The sequence below is a fragment of the Gambusia affinis genome, linkage group LG11 (genome assembly GCF_019740435.1).
Source record: "Gambusia affinis linkage group LG11, SWU_Gaff_1.0, whole genome shotgun sequence".
Classification (NCBI taxonomy): domain Eukaryota; kingdom Metazoa; phylum Chordata; class Actinopteri; order Cyprinodontiformes; family Poeciliidae; genus Gambusia; species Gambusia affinis.
This window is the reverse complement of record NC_057878.1, coordinates 22,561,922-22,583,916: the sequence shown is the minus strand read 5'-3', so window position 1 is coordinate 22,583,916 and position 21,995 is coordinate 22,561,922. Positions and strand designations below refer to the sequence as shown.

Below are 21,995 nucleotides of genomic sequence, written 5' to 3'. Positions count from 1 at the left end.
TAGTCTGTGCTTTTTCAGTATTTGGCACTCATGTGGCACTGTTTTTTTTTTTTTTTTTTTTTTTTTGTGTTTTTTTTAGCAAAGAAAAATAACTTAAGGATGTGTGTCATTAATACTTTGTCACATTGATCAATGCCTCAGAACTGTAGTATTTTCTTGGTTATAATTATGACAAGACACAAAGGTTAATTTCTTTAAGCCCCTTTTCTAAATGGGATCATGCCATTTATGTGAGGTAGATGTGTACTCTCCTGAACTTGCACACATTTACAATCAAAGCAACAATTTTAAGCTTAAAACAAGAGACAGTGTGACAAGCAGGAGAACCCGAGGTTGCACATTCAGGAGGAAAGTAAAAGTAAATCTCTAATGTTTACCACTGGAGAGCAAAGATGGACATCTTTGAGTCACAAAATCTCCATAACACAATGCCTTTCAAGGTTTTTGTGCACATATTTACTGGAGGTTGTCAGTAGGTGAAGAAGACACTATTCTCTGACAGAATATATCAGTGATTAATCATAACTTAGTTGTTTAAACTTCCTGACAGCTGTCACTGCAGTCTTTAACTAATTGGCCTTGGCTGTTTGTCCTTTCTTTTATCAGCCTGAAGTGTTGTTTACATGTTTTAATTTTTTTTTTTGTTTCTTCTTATTTTTTGTACCTCCCATGATTTCAAACTTGCCTCCAGTGTTGGCCACACATAATGTATTTACAACAATAATGTTGATGCCTCCAGTGGAGTTCCACTGTGGAATGAGCTGAGAACCCGGTGAGACCATCTGCATCTTACCAGATCTGCTGGATGCAGTGGGGCCCCTGCAGCTCCAGGCCTTGGTTCTGGCTTGAGCGGATATTAAACAGCCTTCCCCAGCTGAGTTTTTTAAAAATAGGATTGGAAACGCTTAGTGACTCCTCTAGGGACATGGTTCAATAAGCTTTAACTTCCTGCCCACAGTTTTGTTGCAGTATATATTTTTAAACACTAATGAAATTACAAATAAGGCATGTTAACTTCAAAACAATTAGCCATCAGCACACAGTGTGGATTATTTGACATAAGAAAACCCAGAGCTGCTCTGACCCGATCTGAGTTTTATCCAACCTGTCAGGTCATTTTCAGTACACTTCTTGCAGAGAAGTCACAAGAATCATTAGACTCCTAGGTGTAATCTCTAAACCCAGCACATGTTGGTATAATTATTTGCTCTAGTTTCTTTTGACACCAGGAATAAATGACCAAGATTGTCAAGGTCAGATTTTATATAGGCTTCTGTGGTAAATGATCTTCAGTGTTCCATCCATCACAGTCGGTAATAGCTGATGAATGGCTGTAGGCTGCAGTATTTAACAAAAAGTCTATGAAATAAAATGTTTTGCCAGTCAGACTTATGGGTGATGTATTCAACCTAAGAAATGTTCTCTTTGTTGACTTGACTTTTAAACACTTTTATGAACAGATGACATTAGGTGATTTCATTCCTTCAAAACAACAAAGCTTGATATTCAGGGCTCTGTCCAGCATTTTTAAAATATCCATAATGATTTCTTCGTCCTCAACGCAATTTGTGAGTAATCTGATATTAGGATTTAGATCTGCAGGACCAATTTTTGCTCCAGCTATAACCACCTGTATTCTATTGTGACGCTGCTTCAATATTTACAAATAATATTCTTTCTTCAAGACACCATCTACTTTTTGAAGTGCACCAGTCCCTCCAGCAGCGAAGCCCCAAATGTGATGCTAGTACCCTCATTCAGTTGGGATGGTGTTCTCAGAATCACAAGCCTTGAAACCTAAAAATCTGTTTTTTTAAGACATTTTCTATCTAGAAAACTTTAAGTAGAAAATCTTAGTTGGTAAATAGACAAAAATTCTGTTGGTATTACATATTTAACAAAGAATCAATAAGTATATAAGGCATTACATTTTCAAAACTTGTTTTATATTAAACACAACTCCACCTGTTTTTATTGTTATTGAAACTTTTCCCTTGTAATTCAAAAAAATGCTATTGGTTTGGAAGCAAAAACATGATCATTCAAACTTTGGCAATAAGATATCAATTTTCACACATTTCCACTGTGTTTTTAGTAATAAAACCAGTTAGGTAGATGCCACTGACTGTATAAAACATATAATCTTGAGGGTATATGTAAGTCACCACTATGTGAGGTGCTGAGGTCATTTCAAGTGATGAAAGACTGAGTTCCCAGCCATTTCAACTCAATTTATACCACAGGATTTTCACAAATCCCTTTTTGCATATGATGACATTTATGATATGGCCTAAGAGGGGACTGAATAAGTAATCAGTAAAGTCATTGAGCAGGTCCTCCAGAGAGTTCTGTGTTAAAACCCAAATGAGAAGAAGTGACAGTACTCCTGCAATCATTTTTATTGTGAATATGGGGCTTTGTATGAAATTGTGGGCTGGATCAATAAAGCCTCCTAGGACTCCTTCCATTCATGATAACCTTACCTAAGCTAAAAGGATGCTTCAACCCACAGTACTTGAATTGAATGACAAGGAGCAACAAAAGGTAAGCTGGTCTTTTTCCAAAGAGGCTTCAATTCTTTTGTGTTTATTGCTACAGAAAAAGAACAGTAATGATCTTGGGGAAAAATGTTTTTTTTTTTATTCACAATGTACTCACTTCTGTTATCCAAGGCCACTTCAGGAGGATCAAATATATACTGTATATACTAACCAATAAGTTGCACATAGTCATTTTTTTACTCTGTTAATAGAAGGCATTAGGGAACTAGAAAAAATATATATATTTTCAGATCCCTTCACTCTGATATCCCTAGATGACATGCAGTGCAACTAGTGCTTTCAGAAGACATAATTGGCTTAATTATTTGTGGACCTTATCACACTATAAAAATGGAATTTTTAAAAATATTTAAATCTTTTTCCATCAGTTTTTTATAATAGATGTAGCAAAATTATAAAGATATAGGATGTTAAAATTGGTAAGAAGTTATATTTTTGTTCCTGGCTTTTACAGTTTAAAGGTCAGTAAAAAAAAAAAAATCATAGTTCTATTTATGAAGTCATTTTGTGTTTAACTTGAAAAATAAATCATTAGAACAAAACATGAAATGAAGGTACAATCGAAGCAATACAATAAAAAAAATAGATGAGGTGTAGAAAATTAGAAAACTTACATTTGAATAAACGACTGGAAGGGCCTAAATTGGATTTTCAAGTATATTAAAAAGTATTAAATGGCTAGTCAAGATGCAAGTACCTAAAATTCTGCCTCTGACATTAGTATGTAAAATATTGACCCATACTTCTATTCAGCTAATTTACTCCACACTGGAGGGTTTGTGACTGGTCCTACTAAGGCATCTTATTCATTTTAAGACATGGCCACTCTAAAAACAACAAAAAATACATTTTCTTCCTTTCAATACATTCAAAACTGTCTTTTTCTTCTCTCTTTTTTCCAAGGCTTTTTGCACCTTGCCTTAATTGAAATTGTGAGTGAGTGTGAAAAGCACTGAAAGACAAGCGACAAATGATGACGTGACTGGCCCCAACCTTCACCTGCTGAGTGGACAATTTCAGGTGAGCTTCAACATTAGTAGACATTAGTAGCTTGTACCAAAGATCAATGCTTCACTCTGTTGACCCTCTGGTGCCGTCCATGCTTTTCTTTAAAACAGCCAAATTAATGCTTCCTCTTGTTTTGCTTCTGATGCAGCCTACTCATCTCACATAATAGTAAGTGCATGTTTTTGTCTAGGTGTTATGGCCATTATGGCTCATCCTGTATTTAAATTGTAGCATATTTAATGAGACGTCTTTCTGTTAAAACCTTTCCACTGCTCAAGTAAAGCATTCTCTCCCCAAAATGGTTGATCATCTAGTGGAGTTTTGCCTACTTTAAGTTGGCTTTCATGTGTTTTGTTGCTTTTACCTCAATCATAACCAATACCCACCATGCCTATTCATGTTGTCTAACCCAATTTGACTTGGGAAGGGGGGGTCATATGTACCTTGAATATTTTGCATTTATTTTCTGTGGGCTCCTGTTGGCAGATTTGCAGTAGAGTTACTTTAATTAAAACTAGATTGGTTTCTGTCAGATGCAGCTTGTATTTCAGAGTATAAATTGTTTATATGAAGTGGTAAATGTTACAAATGAAACATTAAAAAAAAATCTATTACAAATGCACAATTATAAATTACCACTGGAATATACATTGGGCCTCCGAAACTGAATAGCTTTAGTTTTTGTTTGTGTCAGATGCCCAAGAACTATATGTGTGCTACAGTTCAGTTGTCTTAACTGTAGCACTCAAATGAGATCAAATACATTTTCGCAGCCTTACATCCAATCAAACTGCTGACAGGTTGTTTTGAAATTTGCTAGTGCTTGAAATCAGGCAGAGACATGTATTCCCATCTAAAATATGTGAAATATTTCATCTTCTAAAGTTTTAAGAAGGACAACTAAAACTATAAAAATCACTTGTGCTGCAATTATCGACTGATACTTTCCACAACACCATTTTCACTGAAAAAGGTCAACACTTAGTGTTCTTCCTTAAATTTCAAAAAAATTGATAGGCTGAGTAAAAGCAGGATTAATGGAGAGAAGCAGTCAATATGGCCAATATGGCAGCTCCTCCAGTGACCATGGTCTCCTCCAGTGACCATGGTTATGGTCACTGGAGGAGCCATAATTCTGGTAGAATAATATATTGACATGGCAGCTTCTAACTCCTCAAATATGACCTTTATGCAAGAGTGGAGGGACAAAAACTATTAAAGTGCTGTTTTCAGTTTGCCACAAGCCACTTGGAGGACACGGCAAACATGGTTTGGTCAGATTACATAAACTTTATGACCCGGGTGTTTCATGTGTGCAGTAAAATTAACTTTACCAGAAGGACTTATAAATGTAGAAGATTATGCAATTGTAAGTGCACAGGCTAAGCTACAATGCCTCATGCTGTAACTGTTAACGTGATTGTTGCTAATGTCAATGTTATTTTCTTGACTCCTACAGTGATGACTTTGACAGCAGTTTTGCATGCATGGCTGGAGTGCTGGGCCTATTTGCTTTGTGTAAGTGCTCAGTGGTGAGTCACTGTCCCTGGACAACTACGTCACCAGCTAAACAGCCTAAAGCCAATGACTTCCTGACACTTCCTTCCTTTCCTTAACTTCAGAAAACATATTAGGGCAAAATTTCTGTGCAACATCATGATCAGTTCTAAGTGCTGAATGGATGGATTCTTGTCAGTGCCGCATGTCTGCAGGGAGTTTGCCGACAACCAGGCACAAGTAAGCAATGACATTATTTTGATTGTCATCAGTTTTTTTCATATGTCAGATGTGTTTATTATAGAACAGGATGTGTGATTTGCTGAAAGGGACATTTTAGTGCTTCAGTGTTGGGATTTTATGTGATAACCCAACATAAAGTTGTGCATAATTGTGTTGAAAACAGATGACAAGTCCATAAAAAGTATGCTCACATTTGGCATAGCCTTATGTAAATGACTATAGACCTTATCCAGCTTTAGAGGTCTCTAACAAAGCCCTAAGGCCTTCACAAAAAAGTTCCATTTATACGTAGATTAAATTACACAAAAATGTTTTTCTTATGATTAAGATGAGTCCTGAAAGCTGCTGGTAGCACTGTGTTTCATTGTGATATTGAGAAAAGGGACCTATTATGAAAGATTATTCACTTTATTTTATTTGTAAAAGAATTTTGAAATCACTTCTTTTTTTTTTCACTTGATTATGGTGTACTTTTGTGCTTATTCATTACATACCATCCCAATAATTAATAAACTGAAGTTTGGTAAAATAATAAATAAATAAATAAATAAAAAGCTAAAATTGTATATTGTTTTCGCAAAGAAACACAAGATGTATGCCAAGGTTGGCTGACTTAATTTTGATTTAGAAAGATCAAAATCAAATTGATGATCACAGTAGTCTAATTGAGTAAAAATATAGGTTTTGTATAATTTGTGTTAAAATGATTACAAATCAGTCATCTAAATGCATATTTCTGGCAGTGTCCAAATTTATAAGAAGTCAGTTTTCTGTAGATTTTACCAGCTGCTGTTTTAGCAGCATTAATAATGTATAAACAAATCTCCAATATTTGCTTTCAGGCTAAATTCAAGTGCATGTCTCAAACTTGATAGACTCTGTGCACATAATTAGCCACATAACAGACACGCCTGCTGTTCCTGTACTGACCTCAACCTCACATTCACACTAGGAGCTTTCTACACTCTGTACAGCCGTCCGTTAATATTAGCGACTAACACTTCACAAGCCCAAAATAACCACACTGAGACCACAATGCTCCACTTACCTGTACATAAAATAAAGACAAAGACTCAATTAAGACTATAATACTTCCCCCCTGACAGACATTGAAAAGCTGGAGACAACACTTGAAGGGATGGGATAAAGTAGACCAGGGGAAGCGCTGTCAGACATTAACTTGGACTTTGAGGCTACTGAAAGGTCTCAGTCTTTCATTCAACCCAAGGCCATGCCTGAGCCAATGAGATAAAGCCTCTGCATTCTTGAGAGCCAATCAGTAGTACTCTGAAGAGACCCAGGCCAATTAATCTCTTTGGTGACATGAGCTTTGGAGGGATGGCCTGGTTAGCTCCTGGTGCCGTGCTGAGTCTGGATTGAAACCCCACTGTTTTCCTTTCATCTCATGGCTGACAAAGAAAAAAAAACATTCCCTGCAGCAGAGAGAACTTTTGAGGGGTTTTGTCTCCATTTGAAATTGCACCTGTTCTTTCAACCACTAAAAAGACAAGCACTGAATCACTTCATCAATCTTTTGAAGAATTTGCTGTCAGAATAATTTATGCAAGGGGAGCATGCAGACATATATTGCCTCTTTGTAGGGCCTTTTTCTTTCTATTTCGCTGTGATGCTGTTCTAGTCTAACTGGCAGGCCAACATGTCTACTCTCAAAACTCAGTAGATCAAACCAAAACAGACAGTGGTGTTTCTCATATCCTTTTCTAGTTCTGGATGTCACGTTGGGTCCATCGCTTCGATAAGTTAGAGTTTTTGAAACTATCTTAACAGCTCTCAGACACACTGACTTTTTTAAGCCTGAGGGACCTGCGCACATTTATCATTCAGTGTTCTCCGCACAGCTTAGGCAGTGTTGCCACTGGCCATTTGTGTTCAGTCATCTGGGCAAAAGGCACGGAGGTCAAAGGTTCTTGACAAAATGTTTTATGAAGAGTCTTCTCATTACTCTTATAAAAATGTGATTTGATGGAAATGGAAATTTAATTTAAAGATTAGTGCCAAGCCTTTACTTGAAACTGAAAGCTGGAGTATATGTCACAGCATATGGTTCCAAATTATGTTGCAAGCAAGATTAATGTTGTGAACATATGCACATGTTGTTGTTCAATGTGTTCACTGTCACAAGCTCCTGGTTTTGTAGATAAATCATTATAACACATTTGCAAGACAACAGTGAAAACTGCTTAGATGGAATGCTCATATCAGAGTTTTCTAGAAATTATTACAGCTTTGATCAAGTTACTGTACATCCTGGTGATATATTAGTAGCTATTTTTGAAGCATGTAAATCGTACCTTATCTTGTAAGTTATTCGGTTATATCCAAAACTGTATTCTGAACTGGACCAGTTATGACATTGACATGTTACATATTTTTTTCCTTAGGACTCTTACTTTTACATTTTTTAAGATACTTGTCTCTGTGCCCAAAGTAAAAAGAAAGCACAAAAGAACACTAAACTCATGTTTCAGTCATAAGATATTGTCCACCCAAGTAGAATGTAGTTAAAGTGAAATGTCCCACTCAAATTGGAGTCCATAAGGAGAAGATTGATGCCACAATTTGCTAACATGGACATATTATGCTTTTAAATCCTTTCTTTTCACATTAAATCTTTCAGTTGTGGTGTACACTAGGGCTGGGTGACTCTAAAATAAAATCTCAGATTGTTTTCATACCAGATCCAATTTCCAATTTTAGTATATTTTTTGCTTTCTTTTTAAAAAATGAAAAGTACAGAAAATATTTTCAAAGAGTTTTTTTTTTGTTTGTTTTTGTTTTTTTCCAATCATCCCTTCTGTGAGTTGTCCGACGGAGTATTTTGGCAATAATTTTTTTTTTTATTATGAGGATAAGTCATAATATTAGCACAATAAAGACCCAGTTATTTAGAAAAGTCTTAAAATTATGAGCAAACAGTAATATTAATTTAAAAAAAAAGAACAAAGCATAAAGTCCAGATTGTCTGATATCCCAGGTATTGAGAAACATTTACTTCCTGGATGCGTGGACTCTGTTGAAGTTTTAAACTTTTTCTAGCTGCTAAAGTTTGGCCGTGTTGCATGTAATGCACCAGTTTGACAAAGAGCTTGGTGGAAATTACCTGCAATGTAAACAACCCTCCACTGCTAAGAGAGAAGTGCTGAGCTAAACGGGTGGTTGTTAATGTTTATTCAATATTTGGAAATGTGGCCAACATGAACTGAAAGTCATTGTTCACTTCCTTCGCTGCCATTACTCAAACTGCAAGCAGATTACAATTCTAAAACAGAAAATCAAAGTCATCATTCACAATTTTCTTTCTTCTAAATTTAGTTAATTTCTAGTCTTCTAGCCTTTGGTATAAGTCTTTTTGTTTTTGAGATGTCTAAAAATCATTTGACTTGAAATTATTTATTTAGGAAATATTAAGAACTTTAGAATTTCTGGCTCTAAATTATGAAGAAATTGGCTGCTTAAATATTTCAACAGGCAATGAAGCTTCTTTACACATCTGGCAAAAGAATTAATCAGCTCAACTGTATATATTATTTCTATACTTTGCTGTATCCCATATTATGCACAGGGCTTTGTTATTGAACTGTAGATGGAAGAAATTTTGTATGCTGCTGGGGTATTTGAACTCAAAAATGTCTTCTCAAGACGAAAGCGGTAACTAACAGCCATCTCGCAGAGTTCGTAAGTGGAAGAAGCAATGTTTTGATGGGACTCAAGCCCCCTGATAACCAAGTATAACAGATCTGTCTGCTCTATTTGTCCATCTTAGCAGAGTGCATAATCCTACATGTCTCATATCCAAGGAAACCTCAGTATCAGTTTGATTTATGAGAGAATGTGACAGAGGGTGTAATGGACCATTTGTGTTCTCTTTAGACATTCTAGCTGCATAGTTTAACACTTGCTACCCATCAGGCCCTTCTTCACAAACAATCTATTCTAGACAATGGCTGAAACAAAAAATGGTCATCACCATAGTAGTTTAACATATGATCTTGTGTAATCATGTTACATAACATTCTTCTCCTAGCAGATTTTTTTTCTTCTTCCACCATAAGACATATTTAAATAAACTTGAACAAATTAGATACTCAATCAAACCTTAAATTGTGATGAGTTTGGACAAAAATAAATCAGTTGAAAACAATTTATGTATTTAAATTAAAATTTGAGCCCAGTTGTAAAAATGCTTAACATTACCAGTTATTGAAAATTATGTTGTTAAACGACAAAACCTACACGGTGAGATGAATGAAGGGTTGTTTCTCATTCCTATCCACAAAAGTTGTTTTTTTTTAATTTGTTTTGTTGAAAATGTTCCAACACATGCCAGTATTTTATGAACATTAAATAATTGTGTGAATATAGACAAACCAATCAATATTTGTCCCTTCTAATGATGCTGAACCAGAACCCCTCTGCTTTCATTGCTGATTTGGGATTTACCTCTAAGACGCACAAATGCATGTGACTCAGACAAGAACGCTATGAGCATGCTTCGGATATTAATAATCCATCATGTTATCCTCAAAACAAACATTACTTAGAAAAGGACAAATAGATAGGTTGACTCGACACATGTGGCATTACCTGGAAAAGGCAGTGGTTGGTAGCTAAATAAGAACTGTTATCTCATAAAATTGTTTCCAATCACTTCATTGAGCCCTATTATAATAAACGTCAAAAAACAATTATCATTCTCAGCCCATCAACCAATCAATCAATCAAATTTTATTTACAAAGCACCCTTCATACTAAAAGCTTCTCAAAGTGTTGTACAGATCGCAAAAACAAAAAACTGCTATTTTTTGGAAATTGCTTCGTTATTTCCATGACACTTAATGTGTGTATAGCATAGTGCAGATAAACGTGTGGAACACGTCTCTCAAGCCTCTTTCATCAAATATGTGTGAATGCTACAAATTTCCTCCTGAAGTCATTTTAAATTCAGTTTCACAGAATAAACACTTTAAAATGATCTGAAGATAATAGCTAAAATATCAACTTTTAATTCAGGCGGATGTGATCTCTCCTCTTCTCTCACCTTTAACTATTTAAAAACGTTTGTCAGCAAAATCCACATGAAATCAGTTAAGTTTAGTTATATGACAGTGAACTTGTCTATAGGCTATTTGTCTTCATCTTAGCCATCAGGGATTTGAATCCCTTGTAATGGACACTTGGCCACTGAGCAAGACATCGATTAATACTGAAGGAACACTCCCAAATAACAGCCTAGTTGAATGAAACTTGTCTTCCTTGGAAACTTGTCACACTGGTCAATCAAGTTCATTACATTTTAACCACTGGCTACTGCATGCCTTCTTATATCTTCTTATAGCAGCAAGGAAGCGCTTAATGAAGTTTAACTAACATCATCATTCATATGACTGTTTTAATCTTTCTTATATTTAATTAGATTTAGAATATCATGTCATTCAGGGAATAACTTCTTTTAAAGTTGTAGATTGAGAATATTGTGCCATTGTATAGAATTGGGCCTTGTTCATTTCAAATTTCAAAATATTATTAAAACTAGTACAATGAGTGATTTATTAATTTTAATCATAAATGTGTTATCTCAGAGGCTATACAGGAGACAACAAAATGAGTCCTTGGTATATACATCACCCAACTGCTGCAGGCTGTTATGCTACATTCCAGTAGCCACTCTAATAAAACAATAATATATCCCAACCCTGCTCAAAGAGGGTCGGCATATTACAATATCTCTCAACCTCCTGGGTAAAGTGCTATGGGCTATGTTCAATGACATTCAAGCTCACAATCTGTCATATGATTGAGAGGCTAATCGCTTTGTAAACAAACATCTCCAAATGCGTTGTAATAGGGGCTTAGCTCTGTACTGAGGTAAGAATGTGATGACAGTGAAACAATTGGCTTCAATCACAAAGCTCTGATTCAAAACTCTCTGCAGATGGGCAGCAATCCCTTTGTTTCTACGTGCTGATGAGTGATTTAAAAGGATTAATTAGGGCCGGTGTGCTGTTGTTGGCGGCAGTTTAGCAAAATTGAAATGCTTAAAGACCTGTAATGGCGACAATAAACATCAATTGTGTTTGTTAAGCAAACACAAAGAATGCTGTATGTCTATGATTCTCACACTATGGTTCTTGGGCTACCTTTAAAGTAGCCTTTAAAGGCAAATATTGGTATTTATTTTTAATTTGTACTTTAGTTCATCATTCCAACAGACACTATCAAAAAATACTTTCTTTCCTCCTCCTTGGTACTTCCTCCCCTATCGTATATTTTCTAGTTCCATCATCTTTGTGTGTATTCATTTGGATATGCTACCAAAAAAGAAACTGAAACATATGCAATTGTGCATCAACTTCTGCAATGCATCACCTGCAGCAAACAGATTTGGTTTACATTGTTATTTTTAATTACCTTGATGAATGCATTTCTAATTGTATAAAATAGGTAAAGCAGTTGAATAGTTCAAATAGAATATAAAATATTGAGGTAATAAATATATAAAATGGCTAATTAAATAAAAAGACTCCTGCTAGCAGAAATGTCCCACATATGCAGCAATCGCTGTGTAAGCCAGGAAATTTAGCACAATATATTATATTGCACCGTAAATAAACAGATGAATTATATTAGCAAAGCAAGTGTGGAAAATTAATGAGGTAATTTTTAGAAACTCCCCACATTTAAATTAGCAATAACTACAATAAAGAAGTAGCCACACCTGCAGAACGACATGCAGCAACATGCCAGCAGTAACAAACGACACTAAGGTCCTTCTAGCTGAGATATAGATAGTTTCAGCCCATGGGGATAGGTGGGTGGGCGACAATGTCTTCCCAGAAGGCCCCACAGAGCCCAGCACCCCTTTTCCCCCCAGGAGAGAGGATAGGTTCAGTTCACAAACAGAGCAGAGTTACTCACCCAGGGGACTCGTGAGCCGTACAGGTGAGACCACACATGTATCACTTCAATTTATCATTCTCACAGGGCAGGCTTTGCAAACACGCTCTAGCTGCTAGATCAGCCGATATGAAGCATGGGTAGGCACCGGTGTCCCAACAGATCACTGCCCTGAAATGGCAAATGTGCAAAATAAGGATTAGGTCACTGTCGCTTTCAGCAGGTATGAACAGCTTTCACAACTGTGTATGTTTATTTTTGTCCGGAAAGGCATAGTGGAATCTTATTTTGAACTTTTAGGATCACAAACCATATCTGTTGGCTTTTATCTTGGTCACTTTATCAAGCAATGTGTTACGTACTCTGTGGAGAAGTTAAGTCTACTAAAATAAAATGTAATACTGCAAAACCTAAATTGTCTGCCATTAAAACACATTAAAGTTTTCTAAACAATATTCAAACATGGACTGTGTTTGAATATTGATTCAGATATATGGCAAGCTGTATACTAATATCTTAATTTAATATATTAAATCAAACATGTTAAGCTTCAATTTAAAACTACAATTCTAATGTGTAATCCAAACGTCACCCTTCACAGATACGTTTTTAAGTCGATTATAAACAATTGAAACCAGATATTTTTAAATCTTATTGTCATTTGAATATTTTCATTGTTTTACATCTCTTAAAATTAGGAAAAGTATTACCTAAAAAAAACTAAATGATCTTTTTATTTTAAAAAAGGTACAGGCTATTTACAATGACAATTTGGTAAATTATATTTTTTTAAATCAGGCTAACACATTGAATTTTCAGTTTCCTTTTATTTTAATTCAATTTAAAACAGTCATAATATTAAGGGAAATTACTTATAAGAACCTTAATTATCAGTGCACAAAATATTTTTATGAAATCAGTGGATGATGGACTTATAAGTTCATCATTATAATAAAGTTGAGTAAGTTAGCCAAAGTTCAGGAGAGAACTATAGCACCTTTAAAAAGAGACAGTCCTTCGATGGATGTGGTATTCATAGAATCACTTTTGAAACCTTTACTCAGAAAACTTAAATCCTGTTCTGTGTGCATAAATATAAACTAAGCATTAGATTGAATAAGAAATAATTTGCATATATTCATGTCTTGTAAACCAGATATGATAGAATACAGGAAGTATTTTAAGTTAAACTCTTACAATCATCTGAAAAGTTGGTGGCTGTTCTGGTTTTCCAACTGGATAAAATCAAAGGAAATGTGTTCAATTCACAGAGTATTAGAAATAAAGATATTTATTGTAAGGTATAGAAATCTAGTATGACTTTGAAGTTAATATTTGAAAAAAGAAATGGAAAGAATGGTGTCTAGGTATCTGCAACAGTGTTGACAGCACATACTTTAACCAAACAGCACATCATACAAACTGTCGAGGTATTCCAACATGGGGAACTGGGAAGTAGTTAAACCAGATGGAGGGGGATCAATGCGTGTGCCTTATGTACCTCTCGCCGCACAGTTATTCTCAAATTTTCTCTTGTTTTCACTTCAGTGCTCCCAACTGACAAACCCTCTGCTCTCACAGCTTTCTATTGTCAGACACAGCCGAAGCCATGTCTCGCCAATTAGGGGAATAGCAGCTTTGGAAAGCCTTCCCGCTATGTCTCTGTATTTCAGTCTTGGTTTGGATATGGCAGCGCTCAAGTGTCTTATTGGGCACAGTCTGCCAAGGAAAAGCACATGCTACAGGAAGCATAATGATCAATAATTTGCACATTCCTATCCACCAGTGATTTTACTAAAATAGCCTAAAATAGCAGAGCCATTGTTGCTTTAGGCTCAGTTCAGTCTTGGTCTTTCATAGTGACATATTGACTTAAAAATGTTATCAGGAGATTTATTTCAAATTAACTGACTGATGCTGCTAAAAATATGTTTTAGTTTTTTTTAACCTTGTGATGTATAATGAGTATTTTTGGTAAAGAGGCAAATGCATCTTCTGTACAGTAACTGGGCTTTATATCATTTATCTCTATTTTTGTATTGTGGGTTACTGATTGAATAAACTCTTAATTCTAAAAGTACCAAGCAAACACTGGTAGATTTAAATGTTGTTTTTTAACTAAAAATATCATAAACACAAGACACTGTTAAATTGTTCAGGAATAATTAGTATAATCAGTTTTTAAGTAATTAGTTTGTATAACATGCAAATTTCCATCCATTTGTTCAATTGTTTATACCCACGTATCCTTGCAAGGTCGTGGGGATGCTGGTGCCGATCCCTAGCAGTTATTACATTAGAGGCAGGATACACCCTGGACAAGTCGCCAGTCCATTGCAGGGGAACACAGAGACACAGAACAACCAACCATGCACAAATACGCACATATCCAAGGACAATTTTGAGTGAATTATTGTAAAAAAAAATTATAATTGACTATAATAGTTAATTATTGTACGGAAAATTGTTTACTTGCCATCAACCCGGAGAAGCAAAAGATGGATGAATGGATGGTCTTCAAGTTTATTGTGATTGTATTTTACTTATCTCACTCATCCTTCCAGACACTACAGTTTCCATTTTTCTTGACAGATATGTTGTTCCAATTGGAGTTTTTGCTGGACACTTTGGAGATGATCTTGATTCAAGTCACATTTATTTAGCTTAGGTAAAAAGTTTGGGTTTAGTGTGATTAAATTTGGTACATTTGTGGAAGGTCAATTCTCGTCATGTCAATGAAGACAGTTTTAATTCCCCATTGTTTTGTCTAGTGTTTGCATGTTATGCAGGATGTAGAATTTACCATGACTGAGGGAAAGATGAGTAATTTCACTGCAACTCTGGAAACAATCTGAATGTCTCTTGGTCTTGAGTTCTTCCACGAAGACATGGAGCTTTTCCATATGGCTTACATTGTGGAGGATGACATCTGACTGGCAGGTGAGTTTGATAGATGAGGTACACTGGCAGTCAGGCTGCAAATCTAAAGCAAGGAAAAACAAGTCAAAGCCAGGAATTCAACAGCAAAAGGACAAAACATTTTTCTGGAACTTGGACCTTTTTTGTTTTGCCGACTGGGGAGTATGTTAATCCCGTGAGGAGACGAGAGGAAGAGGAAGAAGATATGCAGAACAGTAATGAGGAGATGAGCAACAGCTGTGCCAGGTAAGCTGCCAGGAAGAGAGGAGCGAGGCACGAGCAGACATATGACACTTGAGGAAAATTGAAGGTGAGAAGACAAGAGGAGAGAAAAACCCAGTTGCCAGCTGGTATTCTGACATTTGTAATATGGAAACAAGAAGCAATCAGATGTCCATCTGTGGGAGTCTAGCTACATGGTTATTGTAATACTAAATTTGTGAATCAGTTACTTGAACCTAAGAGGGACTCCATTTAATACTTAATATTCTCAATGCAAAAATGCAGAACGTATAATTGACTTTTTGAGTCTGGGCTTTTTATTTCCCTGATTCCAGGACACCTAAAACGTGACAAATTATGCATCACTTTTGAAGCAGAATCATTTTGATAATTGTAGTTGATATTTTTTGTATTAAAAATTACAGAACTTTTCTGGTTAAGACCATATAGAAAGTGAACCACACATGTTCCCTATGGAGTGAGCCCACTTAGTGTAAAATTGGGGCTAACTGGAATTTGTTGTTTTTGGAAAATGCGTTCCATTTCTCTGGAAACAAATCCTTTTCCCCTTTATATTGGCATTTCTACAGACCATGTGGACCTTTTTGTGGAAATGGTAAGCCCAAATGTCACAAGCCTCTGTCAACAAGGTAATATGTCCTGCCACAAAGCAAAAATGGTTCAGGGTGCGCAACAACACATTTGTCGACATCCTGTTAGCATTCTGGTACCAGAAATGACAGCATAGTTTTACTGGACTCAATGTCCTGACAGGTCAAACCCGTTTTAGTAGAAGCAAGACGGCAAACTCACTATTATCCAGGTGATCATAATGTTATATTCTGTCCTGTTGATTTATAGCAATAACAACAAAGTTATTCAAGTAAATAAAAGTCCAGATGAAAAGAGCTAGTACACTTAAAACATGGGGATTTTGTGCGTTTGATATTTTATTGATATTGAAGCATGTACTTCTGTCAAGTAAATTTTTAAAAACTATCTTTACATGTGGAATATAACATCTGAGAAGATGTAAATGTAAATCACATTTTTTACCAGTTCGTCAGCTGAAATGGTAAGCTTTACTGAAGCTTTAGTTGTCATGTCTTAGAACAAGCATGTCTGGTTGATGCGGGAGAACATCAAAGAGGCACAAGTCAGCTAAATAAAAAAATCAGGACTAATGTCTCCTCAAATTACTATAATTACACATTTGCAGGTACTGCGTCTTCAGAACAAAGTCCATAAAATGGTCACAATAATGTGGAGCAGGATATTCTTACATTAGGTTACCTCCTGGTTCATTTTCAGAAACGTCGTCGTGTTTGTAGCGTACTGATGTTTGTCAGAAGTTTTTTTTTTTTTTTTTTTTCCTTTTCCAGATGGCAAAATCTGCCCAAATATCAGGTGAAGAGCTTCCTAAACAGAGCAACCAAAAAAGAAATGCATTGCTTTAGTCACTTTATGCTATGCAAACCTTTGAACCATTTCCCCCATGATATAATTGCTGAGGATCCCTTTCAACTTGGATTACTGTCAGGTCTGTAAGTGGTAGATATACAGTGGTGCCATTTAATTTGTGTTTTAATGACCACCAGAGATAATCAGTTCCTCTGATCCTTCTTTCACCCTCTCCCTGTGTCACAAGTGTGGAAATCACTTTTATGAGTGTGAACTGTGTAACCGTTATTGCTACTTCATTAGTTTATGTCATAGTTCATCATAGTAATTATAGTGAACTGTCTTGTTAAAACAAAAGTACCAGCTACTGTCTTTATTCTGAAAGCACATATTGCATAGTCTGGGTGAGATATTATGTCTGGTTTGAAACTTATTAACTGAACCTTTAATATTTTAAATTCTCCTCGAAGTTTCTTTGTGTCGCCACAGCGCCCTGACATAAATGTTCGATCTGATCTATAAAGCTGCAGGTTTAGCTTTGTTGCTCAAAATGTTGGTCTGTCAGCTATGTAGCTTGGTTGCAACCCTGTTTGTGAAATAAATCCTTCTGCTTTTCTTCAGGAATATGGCCTTGCGATGAATCCTTTAGTGCTCTTGTTGTGCTCACAGGGAATAGGACAAATAAAAGCTTTTAGCTGCTGGTAATCAGGTCAGTGTGTTGTCCTCAAAATGCTCTTAAAGGATTTAAGACATTTCCAAAGCAGATCTTTTATATCTCCACGTGTAATTAAATAATAGAAATTTAAATCTATGTGCCACAGGCCATAAAGGTGCAAAGGTCAATCAAAAGTCAGGCATTGTAGTTCTTTGGGAACTTGCTTGAAGTGGTGGAAGGTGAACACAGACTAATTTATGGAAGCTTTTTATCAAAGGCAGATGTTGCATTTTAAACACACCACAATTTTTCTCATTTTTATATATTTCTGTTCTCATACAAATAATTTTTAATGAATCAGATTATTTTTATAAGAATAGACTGAAGTGAACTAATATACTAGTACATTTAAAACATATTAACATGAATATTGTGTAAACATAGAATGTATCAGAGAGTGAAACTGGTATAGAATATCATCACACACAGAGCGAAATTTTCCAAGCCTTTGTTTCTTTTAGTTTTGATGATTATGGTTAAAAGATCAAAATTCTGTGTCTCAGAGAATTGGAATCCTATTTTTTGAGATGTAGTAGATTCAAAATGTAATTGACTTTGGGGTGTAATGATGCGTCCACATCTGAAGACAAGATGATATACAACACACTATTTTTGAAAGTAATTTTTTTTTTTTAACAACAGAAAAGGTTAAGCAAATCACAAACTGTGATTAATCAGTGTGGAACAGTTGAGGTCCATGGATTGTTGTTTTCAAACTTGCCTCGATAAGGTCATAATGCAGAAAAAACAACTAAGATTAATAAGGGGTCAAAGGGATTAGGGTTGTGTTTTTTTTTTGGTTTTTTTTTTTGCAAATAGAAAAAATGGATGTAGAAACATCAAACTGTATTTGTTATTTCACTGTTTAACCCATGTACATCTTTGAATTTTGAATTAGACAGGATCAAAGACAGTTCAGGCTCATTAACAGCTGTGAAACAGCCTTTCAAACTCCTGATAACAGATTTTAACAGATGCTGTCTTTAGTGTTGCTTTTTTGTTTCCAGATAAATGACTTCAATGGTTGAGGTTCACTTAATGCTTATTTGGGCAGGTATTGTTGTTCATCTCAGCAATTACTCTTAGTTTGGCAACTTTGTCAGTGCAACATGCTGATAAGTCAAGAACAATTTTTTTCTCTTACTTCATAATAAGAGTCTCAAACAGGAATAGTTTGACAAGAGATGGAGAATTTTCTTTCATGACATTGCCAACTATGATTAACGAACATTTATGATAAAATGAATTCATTTAGAAAATAAATACCAGAAATACAGATTCTAAAAGTTAGAATAATGTAATTTTGATTTGCTTTTTAAAAGCAGAGATAACTGTTGAGTTATTCTATTTGACATCAGTCTATTTCATGTATTCTTCACAAGGATTCATCCATCAGCTTATTTCAGCTAAGGAGAATTTACTTTGAAAATCAGGGTGGCCAACATTCTGTTCTCGGCACAGTAGTACTAGGAGTCTGTTAAGCTAAAGTTAGGTAGTTAATTAGTTGGGCTTTTGAGTAGTAAATCAGCAGTCGGCAGCCTTACAGATGGGCAGCTCTTAGCTTGCTGATATGTGCTGCCAAATCAGGAAATGTAGCTATTGGCTGTCTTTAAAGTCACTGGAAGTTGCCAAATGATATTATTACTGAATTTGAATAATTGTTCTCATACATGTAATGAGTTGTGTAGGAGAGGGAAATGTTAGGGAGAGATGTTGGAACTTTCAGTCAGCTGCTGCAGTATGAGAGCAGAACTCCAGCCAGATTAGGCTGGGCACCGGCACTGCAGTCCACATGTAATCATATCAGATGTTAAAATCAGGAATTGCTTGGTGAGCTTTGATTTTCCCAGTAGGAAGTCCTACTTCAGGGAGGTTCTTCTTAATAATAATTAGATTATTTCATGAAAAAATTCATGTATTAATGTGAACTACACCTATGCCCCCTGAAACTAAACTTTCATCATTTGCTGAATGGCAAGCAATGAGAATTACTCCTTTAAATTAGCAGTGTTCAGTATCGCATTTATTCCTGTTTTTATAGCTACTTCTTTTGCACCATAATCTGTCTTCTTTACTCTCCATCCTTCTCTACCTTACCTCACCTTCTCTCACACATATTTGTATGATCCACAGGCACCATATTTGCATCCCTCAATTAGCATATTGTACGGCAACAAAATCTAAGACGGATGATGTTGGACCCCAGGGACTTTCCTAACAGGTGGGAACAGGGTTGGAGATAACAACCAACTGTTCCAGGAATGAAATGAGTCCAAGTGAAATCTAAGCTGAGTATTTAATTTACCATGACTTCAAAAGGAAATGGCAATTAGAGAGGAACTTCAAAGTCAAAATACCTGCATGAATAAGCAAATATTACCTGTTGTTTTTCCATATCATGTCCATGTCTATATGTGACATTTGATCTATGGAGGTCAGTGAGAGCGTGCTGTTTTAAGTTCTCATTATTTATATTCTTTGAAGAAAATAAGTTGTACATTCTGGGCAATGATGTTCAGAATGTGTATTAACTGTGGTTTTTAGCTGACACTGATGCAACCTTGAAGAAATGTATTGCTCTGATCCACTGTACATGTTAAAAGTAAAATGTCTTTGATTTATTTTGTTAAAAATGAATCAAAATCATTTAAACTTAATGAAGAAACTAAGCACAGTTACAATATAGAATGCTTTCTGGCTATAGTATATACCACATTTAAGTTCAAAGTGGTTTCCATTGTATGAACATACAATAACCAATTATGAAACCAGCAATAAACATTTATTGCTGGTTTCATAGTAATAGATTACTATTATCAAGCAAATAGTAATCTATTTGCTTGATAATCATCAAAATTATCAAGCAAATAGATTACTAATCAAAGTCAAATGTAAACAGATTTTAGTCTTAATTTAAAGGAACAGTTCATGTCTGTATTGCAGTTTTCTGGAAGTTTGTTCCAGATTTGTGGTGCATAGAAACTGAATGTTGCTTCAAATGTCAGGAAAGGAACATCCAAGCACACGTAATGTATAGTCAGTAATTAAACAGATTATGACAGATGATGTGGATATGTATTTTACGCTAAGTACTCTGAGAGAAAGACAGAACACACCACGAGTGAGCACTTGATGTTGAAGAGAAGCTTCATATTTTATTACAGAAAATTTAATTGAGAATATCCATGAGACTGTATGAATCCAGGAAATTGCTAACATGTGCACAGGGACAGCAAGACTTGTCTCATCTGTTTTTATATTTAACATACTTATTTTTGCAACTGAATCTCAGTTGTCTTATTTCTCAGCTCTATTTTCTCTTATTTTCTGGGCTTATATAAAGCATATTGTAGAAATTGACATTGAGCTTTGCTCATTCACACATATTAATAGTACTGCATTAAGAAAACAATGGACAAATTTTGAATCTTACACGGTCCATTCAGATTACATTTAAACACTGGGACTTCTTAAAGCCTTCAAGTTTTAAATATGATCCAGTTATACATTTATCTAATGCAAGTATGTCAACTATTAGAACTTAAACTAAATATAATTCAACATTTGTGTTTCATTTAGAAACAGGTACTGTATAATGGTTGGAGAAAAACATTTGGAGAATTAAAAGGAAAACAAAGATGGATATGCAACAGCCAGACCACCCAGCACACACACAGCAGGCAACCAGACTCTTTCCTTCAGAGGAACTAGGTGTGAATCTTTTCTAAGAGTAGCTTCAGGTTTTCACAAAATTCTTCAGTTCACAGCAGACATTTTGTCTTGTTTTTCATCCAATCAGAAACAACCAGGCTTTTTACACTCATGTTCTCAGTAGATATTAAATGTGCAAGACGCTTTTATCAAACAAAAAACGAATGTGGAAGAATATATATGGTGGAAAATAAAATAAAAACCAAAATATATTTGTTTCAGTAAAACACAAGTCTGATGTCTCTAAAACAGTATATTTGGTGGTGAGTAATTATCATTATTGCATGATCAGTTGATTTAAGATACAACTGTTGCCATTTAACCTACCTATATATATATATATTTTTTGTATGAATAAAGTAGAATATCAGAATGATGGTAAAATTATACATTGTCACTATGATTGTGTAGGTTCAAGAAACTTTTACTAGAAACGTGTGAGAATGCCATTCTCAGTACAAAACAATTGAAAAGGCTCTGCAGGATTCAGGAAACAACAAAGTGACTAAAGAAATTCAGAGTGTGATTAGCTTTTAAGCTGTCTAACCTGTTTCTCCCCAAGACTGGACCATCTAGATTCTGAAAGGTGAGAATAATAATACCTTTTGAACAATGCGCCCCCACTGTCAACACTAATTATTCGTACAATTAGCATTTGGATTTCACTCAAACCCTTTTTTTCAAATTGACTCTCTCTAGCTATTTAATTTAGAGGAATACATTTTGGATTTGTGAAATTGTAGATTTCAGCATTAAGTTGGTAGAAATTGATCACTGTTGTCAAAAATGTCTGCTCTGCTTTT

At 35.2% G+C, this 21,995-nt stretch overlaps 1 long non-coding RNA gene across 1 annotated transcript in view; it reads left to right on the top strand.

The window, feature by feature from the left end:
- LOC122839630 overlaps window positions 1-21,995 on the top strand; it is a 58,428-nt gene that overhangs the window by 17,033 nt on the left and 19,400 nt on the right. Inside the window, exon 2 of the long non-coding RNA XR_006372083.1 lies at window positions 3,465-3,581. This is a non-coding gene — a long non-coding RNA (uncharacterized LOC122839630). The remainder of the gene's footprint in view (window positions 1-3,464; window positions 3,582-21,995) is intronic.